We start from the raw sequence: 9416 nt of genomic DNA on the forward strand, positions 1-9416 counted from the left end.
TCTCTCTCTCTCTCTCTCTCTCTCTCTCTCTCTCTCTCTCTCTCTCTCTCTCTCTTTCTTTCTTTCTTTCTTTCTTTCTTTCTTTCTTTTTTCTCCTGTTTCAAACAGCTTCATTTTTACTTGGTCCAAGACTTGGGAGAGGCTCCAGGGCAGTTACAAAGCTGTCTAGTGGCTTAAGAGGTTCAAGTGGAGGTCCTGAGGCTGGCTGGTGAAGAGCAGAGGAGGGAGGCCCTTGGAAGGTGAGGGCGCCTCCTGGTCATACTTAAAGAGTGAGCCACTTAAAGAGATCCTCTTCCAGAGATGGCTGGAGCACACCAGTCTGTTCTGCTATGGCACTGCTAGCCTATGGAGGTTGGTCAGGTCGTTGCCCATCTTCTTGATGAGCTTCACATCCTTAGCCAGGAAGTGGTTTTCCAAGAATTAACAAAGATGAGGATCTGTGCGGGCAGCACCCAGGTAATGAAGATCCAAGAATGCCTGGTTCAGGTTACTGTCCAGGGCCGAGGCAGCTTCCATGGCCCCCTGGGTTTTGCCCCACTCATTTAGAGATGGCTTCTGCACATTCTGAAAGAGTGCTCTGACCCGGGTTCGTTCTGCAACTTGAAGAGACGCTGGACACCCTCCTGCTTCTCCTCGGCCAATTCATGGAAGAAGTGGCCTACACCCTCCAGAGTCACATCATCAAAATCGTAGCCCAGAGAAAGGTGTAGGAGGCGCACAGGTGTAAGCTGACCTGGCAGTTCACAGCAGCCTCCTAATGCTGAGCGATCTGAGAGGTCATAGCTAATCCAGAGTATGGAGCTAACCATGCAGAGGTGGTGCTGGCTTGTCCTAGGAGCTGAAGGAGGTTAGGGGACACTCTCTGAGGTTGCCTGCCGCTGGAGAGACTAGGCGGTGGCTGGACGCTAATAAAGAGGGAGTCCCATCCAAACACTGTTGAATGAGACACAGATTCATGGGACCTCCAAGGCACTGCCCTTTCTTTCTTACTGGATCTTGCTGTGTAGCCCAGACTGGCCTTGAATTCACCATCTTCCTGCCTCTACTGGACCAGTTCAGGACCACTCCTTGGCTGTCTCTTGAAATTTCATATGAATTTTCTCCCTCTCCCCCTCTTCTTACTTTTGAGACAAGATCTCCGTCTGTAACTCTGGCTGGCCTGGACCTTGCAGTGTAAGTACTAGGATTAAGCCATTTTCTATGCCTGCTTCTTTCTTCCTTTTTGAAATAGGTCTTAAAATGTTGCCTAGGTCAACATCCTTAGTCATCAGGGAAATGCAAATCAAAACAAACCTGAGATTCCATCTCACACCAGTCAGAATGGCTAAGATTAAAAATTCAGGTGACAGCAGATGCTGGCNAGGTTGTGGAGAAANAGGAACACTCNTCCATTGCTGGTGGGATTGCAAGCTGGTACAACCACTCTGGAAATCAGTCTGGCGGTTCCTCAGAAAATTGGACATAGTACTACCGGAAGATCCAGAAATGCCTCTTCTGGGCATATACCCAGAAGATCTTCCAACTGGTAATAAGGACACATGCTCCACTACTTTCATAGCAGCCTTATTTATAATAGCCAGAAGCTGGAAAGAACCCAGATGTCCCTCAATAGAGGAATGGATACAGAAACTGTGGTACATTTACACTCAGCTATTAAAAACAATGAATTTATGAAATTCTTGGGCAAATGGATGTATCTGGAGGATATCATCCTTAGTGAGGTAACCCAATCACAAAAGAAGTCACTAGATATGCACTCACTGATAAGTGGATATTAGCCCAAAAACTTAGAATACCCAAGATACATCTTGCAAAACACAAGAAAACCAAGAAGGATGACCATCGTGTGGATACTTCATTCCTCCTTAGAATAAGGAACAAAATACCCACGAAAGGATATAGAAAAACAGAGACAAAATTTAGAGCTAAGATGAAAGGATGGACTATCCAGAGACTACCTCATCCGGGAATCCATCCCATCATCAGCCACCAAACCCAGATACTAATGCACATGCCAGCAAGATTCTGCTGAAGGGACCCTGATATAGCGGCCTCTTGTGAGGCTATGCCAGTGCCTGGCAAACACTGAAGTGGATGCTCACAGTCAGCTAATGGATGGAACACAGGGCTCCCAATGGAGGAGCTAGAAAAAGTGCCCAAGGAGCTGAAGGGGGATGCAACCCTGTAGGTGCAACAACAATATGAACTAACCTGTACCCCCTGAGCTTGTGTCTCTAGCTGCATATGTAGCAGAAGATGGCCTAATCGGCCATCATTGGGAAGAGAGGCCCCTTGGTCTTGTAAACTTTATGTGACCCAGCACAGGGGAAGGCCAGGGCCAAGTAGTGGGCGTGGGTGGGTAGGGGAGCAGGGGTGGGGGGTGGGTATAGGGAACTTTCAGGATAGCATTTGAAATGTAAATAAAGAAAATAATAATAAATAAATAAATTAATTTTAAAAAATGTTGCCTAGGCTGCCTGCAAATTCTAATGTGATTACTACCTCATTCTCCCCAATGAAAGCCTGGGTTCCAGTTCCAGGTTTTCCTATTTTTGTAAAAACTGTTCTTGGGGGTGGGAGAGGGAGCTGAAGAGATAGCCCAGCGGTTAAAAGCATCCATGTCTGGTGATCAGCAGTCATGCTGAGTGCCTCACAACTGTTTGTAACTCCAGTTCTAGGAGTTCCAATGCCCGCTTCTTGCCTCCATTGGCACCCCAACACCTGTGTAGATTAGGCTAGCCTTGAACTCACAATATCTGCCTGCCTTTGTCTGCCCAGTGCTGGGATTAAAGCAGTACTCCACCGTGCTTGGCCGCACTGGTTTTATTTGGTTCTGGGGATAAATATCAGGGCTTAATGCATACTAGCTAAGCATTCTGGCAGCTGAGCTACATTTCCCAGCTCCCTCTTCCTTCCCCATTTCATGTATCATCTCAAAGAAACAGACTCTAAAAAAGTAGGGGAAAGTATGGGATGGAAAGAGGAAGATAAACAGAAAAATAATCATGGAAGGCATCACCAGCATTGACTTACCCCGTGAGTTAGGATTTCCATGTAGGAAACTGGGGGGCAAGCATGACAGGCTTCCATCTATAAAGACAGATATCTGTCTGAAACCTTGATTCTGATTTTTTGTACACATACACGGAATGGAATCACTGGGTCATCTGGTAGTTTGATTTAAGACTTTTTAAAGGTCCACTATGAAAGTGTGATAATGTTTTATATTACCATGAACAGTATGCAAGCATTGACACTTCTCTATATTCTCTCCAATAAGTATTTTTGATTTGAATATGTATGTACATCCTGTAGGCTCTTCGGATGGAACTAAGGTTTTATGGCTTATTTAGCAGTGACTTTACCTTATCAGCAACCTCACTTGCCTGCAACATGTATTTCCTATTTTCTTTAATAATGGCCACTCTAGTAGATGTAATTTGTTCTTTTTGATGATATTGTAAACGAAATTGCTTTTTAATTTATTTTTCAGATTGTTCACTGTTATTGTACAGAAATAAACTTGTTTGTGCACATGTACACAGCTGTTGGCACACGTGTATCTGCACAGAAGGCAGAGGAGTATGTCAGGTGTCCTGCTGTATCGCGCCGCCTTGTCCCCTGAGACTGGGTCTCCCACTGATCAGGGAGGCTGTAAAGCTAGCACCCCCCAACAGTTCTTCCATCTCTGCTTCCACACCGAGGCAGGATTACAGGATTATAAGGCCATTGCCAGCTTCTACACGAGGCCAGGTTCCATGCTCATGTCCTAATGCTTGCCTGTAAGCATTCCTCCCCATGCCACTAGATCCTCACATAGAACACAGCTATAATGCCTGCTCTTCAGATGGAGTTGTGTGGCCGTGGGTGGGCTGCGTAGCCTCAATGTGGTCCCGGCTGTCTCACACTAATCTTGTATGAGTCTGGGTTTCCCGAGTCCTGCCACTGTAGGCGCACACCAGTGTGTCCCATTCTATGTCCCCCAACATTGCTGATGTTTATGCATCCTAGCAGATTTTACATGGATTACTCTACATGGAAGACCACGCCTCCATGACTAGCGATGATTTTACTTCTTCATTCCGTCTTGAATCCCTTTCATTTTCTCTCTAAATGCTCTTCTCAGAACTCTAGTGCATTCTAACTAGACAAGGAGGCAGAAGTGGGCGTGTATGACTCCCTGAACAAAGAAAATCAGGCATGTTTGTTGTTTAATTTAGTTTTAGTTTGATTATGATACAAACTATTTTTTGTATAGTGTAGCCTTTCATGTGAGGATGCACTAATTTGGTTCCAGTGTGAAGCCCAGAAGTTTAGTGAATGAGAGCTGAGATCATATGGGGCTGAAAGCAGGGGGTGAGGCACAGAGAATAGGAGAATTTTCTCAGACTGGACATCTAAACAAAGGTGTGGTTAGTGGCAGCTGGAAACCACCCCATCACTAGGAGGCAATCCCCTGCTCTTGTAGGGCTAGCCTGAAGGTCTGAGCTGGACTACACATACTAATAACTGTAAGAAATGCAACGGGAACTTTTGCAGTTTTGGGATCAGCATGCAGAAAAACCGCATAGCTTAAGTTTGTAAGTTTCTGTGGTGCTTGGTTTCATTGCCATGGGTCCATGTGACTCCCACTCACAGGTTACGAATGAAAGAGAAAGCTACCCATGATCCTCCCTGAAGAGCGGACTGGGACGTGCCCTTCTCCTCAACCCCTTCACATTCATAGGTGGCAAGTGTACTTTTCATTTCCAATTGAGAATATTTAGTCACAGTGGCATCTTGGTTAATCTCTCCAAAGAATCAAATGCTATAACAGTCTACAGACAGGTTCCTAAGATTGAGAAACTTAATGTAAGTAGCCAGTATGTACATGAACATAACTGTATTTTAAAAAATTTATGGTTTGCTTATCTATTGCACACAATTAAATCTGTACGATAAGCTAGACTGGCCTTTAGGCAGCTTGTTAGGTTGAGTCAGAGTAATTCTTAAAGTGATGCAACGTTCCGGTGATTGATGACCCCACAGCTGCTGCTGCTTCCTGCCATTCTGGAATCTTCCCAACAGCTGCTGTGGCCACTCAGCTGGGTGAGTGAGTAAGTCACCAGTGAGCTGGGTGAGTCTCCTTGCCTTACCACCCAAGGATCCAAGCATTGTTGCCTAATTATGAAGTTTTTTTGTTTTTTGTTTTTTTCCACAAGTAGTGGAAGATAACCATTTTGCATACTTCTTCGGTTGTTTTCACCGTGGCTTTGTTTTCTTTCCTACTCTGCAAATTCTCTTGGAGGCAGACATAGATTATACTTTTTTTTTGGCACAAACCATCCCACTGTCTCCGTGGGCCCAAGTTACTTTTCCCCAGATCGCTCTGGGTTTGTTTGATTTGCCTCCAGGAGTCACTGTATTGTTTTTTGCTTTATACACATAAGCACATCTCCTGCCTACGTAGAACTCCGTCTCATCTCGAGCATACACGCCTTCAATGTTAAGAAGAGCCGTGTGCTCGCTCTGGTTCCGGAGACCTCGCTTACAGCCGGCAAAAATGGCCTTGCACCACAGCCTTCCAGACGGACTTGTTCCCAGCAGGCCTCCACGGGCGCCTAGATGGCGGAAAGAGCAGATTATACGTTTTTATGCTTTATCATAATTAAATGATAAAATAAATAACTAAAATAATAAAAGCTGACAAATTATTTTTTAAATCTCTCTCTCTCTCTGTGTGTGTGTGTGAGAGTGAGAGAGAGAGAGAGAGAGAGAGAGAGAGAGATTTTATGTGTACCATGAGTGTGAAGGTATCCATAGGGGCCAGAGAGCATTGAATTACCTTGAACTTGAATTATAAGTCAGTTCCCAGTCACCCGGTGTGGGTGCTGGGGACCAATCCAGGTTCTCTGCGAGAACAGTAACTGCTTTTAAGCACTCAGATGTCTCTCTAGCCCTAAGTTTCTTTATTCTAGTCATGCTGTGTTTTCCAATATTTACTGTAACTATACTGTTTTTTAAGATATTAAAAAAACAACTTTTATTCCTGTCAATACGTGTGTGAGTGTAGGTACGTGAACATGAATACAGGTGCCCACAGGAGCCAGAAGCATCCGATCTACTTGAAGCTGGGACAATGGGTGCTGACCACAGTTGTAGCAAACACTCTTAGTCACTGAGCCCAACTATGCCCTTAAAAATGTTCTCATTTAATTATGGTTTTGGTCAGTCATATTACCCTAAGCCCATCCTTCTTTTTAGGGAACCAGCATTCGGAGCACAGTAGCTTTTCTTCTCATGGAGCTCAGATCTCACTTTTCTTTGAATTGAAAATAAAATTTTTATATGATATATTCTGATCATATAAAAGTGAGGTTTCCCCACTTTCATCTTCCAACTCACCCAACTCTACCTTCTGTCTTAGTCAGGATTTTATTGCTGTGAAGAAACACCATCACCAAGGCTATTCTTATAAAAGAAAACATTTAAATAGGGCTGGCTTAAAGGTTCAGAAGTTTAGTTCATTATCATCATGGTGGGGGGGGGAGTAAGTGTGGTGGTCAGCAGGCAAATGGTGCTGGAGGAGGAGTTTAGACTTCTTTGTAGCTGTGAGTTGTTAATTCACTCTGAGCTCCAGGTGGGTGATCAAATTTCTTGCCACCAGCCAGAGTTCTCTGGATTCAAGAATGAAAAGACATACAGACAAACAGACAGACAGTCAGACAGACAGACAGACACACACACACACACACACACACACACACACACGGAGGAAGGGGGGTTCCACCATGAGAAGGGCATAAGATGTACCTCTCTGTGAAGGAGCAGGAGGGTGAGACAGCTGAAATATAGGTTTGTAGGGAAAGTGGCCCCATGGGAGTGCTGCCCAGAAGGAAACAGGGTGGCAAAGATAAAATGTAGATTTACAAAGTGTTAACTCAAGAATATCAGAGAGGAGTGTGTGCAAGCCTGGGGAAGTTTGGAAGTGCCTAGCCGTTAAGCAAATTAAGGCTTATTAAATATAAAGAGTGTTTGTGTGAGTGTGTGTGTGTGTGTGTGTGTGTGTGTCTATTCATTTGAGAATCCACAAAACTCTGGTGGGTGGCAAAAAGTGCGATGGTCTACCGGGAGCTCAGAGCAGATTAGCTATTTACTGCTACAAGTTCTAAACTGGGATCAATATGCAGCTGGAAGGTAATGCCACAGTAGGCCTGGCTTAAGCATCTGAAATCTCAAAGCTCGCCCCCAGTGACACACTTCCTCCAACAAGGCCACACCTCCTAATAGTGCCACTCCCTGTGAGCCTATGGGGCCATTGTCCTTCAAACCACACCTTCTTTCACTTTAGAAAATAAACCAAAAAACCAAAACATAATAGAACTAAATAGACAGAAAAAAAGAAACAAAGAGCACATTCACACAGAAAACTCACAAAATAAGAAACCATAGTATATAAGCAAAAGGCTGTTTGTGCAAAAGATGCACACCTTTACTCTCAGCACTATGAAGGCAGAGACAGGTAGATCTTTATAAATTCAAGGCCAGCCCAGTCTTCATAGCAAGTTCCACAACAGCCACAGCTACATAATAGGAGACCCTGTCCTGTCTCAAAAGCATTGAATATATACATACATTCACGTACTCAGATCTCATGGAATAGATCTTAAATTTAATCAGATAGTGGGTGGTTATTCCCACAACCTCTGTACCACTATTGCATATGGTGTAGGCAGGTCACCATTGTAGATTGAAAGGTGCTACATCCAGGTTGGTGCTCACCTTTCTCCTCTGGTAACAGACATATAACCTTCTACTATTATGAGCACTAATCAGTAGGGATGATGGCTCTAGGTAGGTACAAGCTTGACTTCTCCATGTTCAACGAGATATATAGGTGTTGTCTTCAGCTATAGGGCTTTAAGATCAGTTTGTGTAAGCAACCTAAATACCCTTAGCAATAGCCTGAGATGTTTGGGGGATCCTATGGGACCCCTTTGGCCAACAATTCAATTGATGTAACCCATTCCCAGCACAGGAGATTTCATTTAGTGACAAGAAATACCTAGTTGGGACTTTGTGTCCCATTTTGTGTGTGTGTGTGTGTGTGTGTGTGTGTGTGTGTGTGTGTGATTCCATCTATGTATATATTTATAAAGAAACTTCTACTGTAGTAGGTTTTTATATGACCCTTTATATGGCCCTTAGTCTTATTTATCCCTTCCTCATGCACCCCCCTTCATCCCCCTTTCCCTCCCCCTCTTTTTGAATCTTCCTGTTCTAGCACCCCATGTCTCTATAACTAGCTATTCTAGTTTCCTTCCCACTAGTGCCTTACCCTCTGTGGTTATGTGGATTGGAACGTGCCTACTGAAGGTTTAAAAGCTAACATGTACTTATAAGCACATAGCATCATGTTTGGTTTTAAGGGTTCTGAGTACTTTACTCAAGATGGTTTTTTCTAACTCCATTTACCTGTGAATTTCATGATTTCATTTTTTTTTTGAAAAAAGCTGAGTAATATTCCACTGTGTAAAAGTACCAGATTTTCATTATCCATTCCTCTGTTGACAGACATCTAGGCTGTGTCCAGTTTCTGGTCATTATGAATAGAGTAGCAGTGAACATAGATGAACAGGAGTTTCTACAGTAGGCTGTAGAGCCCTTTGGGTACATGCCCAAAAGTGGTTCACCTAGATCTTGAGGTAGCTCAATTCCCAGCTTCCTGGGGAATGGCCACACTGATTTATGTAGTGGTTGTATAAGTTACTTTCCTACCAGCAATGGATGAGTGTTTCCCTTATCCCTTATCCTCATCAGCATGAGCCGTTACTTGTTTTATACATCTTGGTCATTCTGACTAGTATACGATGAAGTCTCACAGGGCTTTTGATTTATATTTCCCTGATGACTAAGGATGTTCAATTTTAAAAAGTATTTCTCAGCCATTTGTATTTTGGTTTTTTTTGATAAAAAATATGTGTTTATATTTAGATCTGTACTCCATTTTTAACTGGGTTGTTTTCTTGATGTCCAGTTATATATATATATATTCCTTTATTGGATGTATAATTGGTAAATATCTTTTCCCATTCTGTGGCCACTGCTTTGTTCAAATGACAGTGTCCTTTGTGGAAACTTTTCAGTTTCACAAAGTCTCAATTACTAACTGTTGTTCTTAGTGGCTATGCTATCAACATCCTGTTCAGAGAGTTTTCTTGTGCCTATGAGTTCAATGCTATTTCCCAGTGTCTCTTCTCTTAGGTCCAGGGTTTATCTGGTTTAGTGTTGAGGTCTTTGATGCATTAAAGTTGAGTTTTGTGCAAGGTGACAAATATAGGTGTGTTAGTCAGGGTTCTCTAGAGTCACAGAACTTATGGATAGTCTCTATATAGTAAAGGAATTTATTGATGACTTACAGTCTGCAGTCCAATTCC

The 9416-nt window shown here is 43.3% G+C and overlaps 1 pseudogene; it reads right to left on the minus strand.

Annotated features, from left to right (window-relative positions):
• Positions 1-262: 262 nt before the first annotated feature.
• Positions 263-781, minus strand: LOC110330975 (annotated as a pseudogene).
• Positions 782-9416: the final 8635 nt, after the last annotated feature.

Source organism: Mus pahari, chromosome 13, assembly GCF_900095145.1.
Source record: "Mus pahari chromosome 13, PAHARI_EIJ_v1.1, whole genome shotgun sequence".
NCBI lineage: Eukaryota > Metazoa > Chordata > Mammalia > Rodentia > Muridae > Mus > Mus pahari.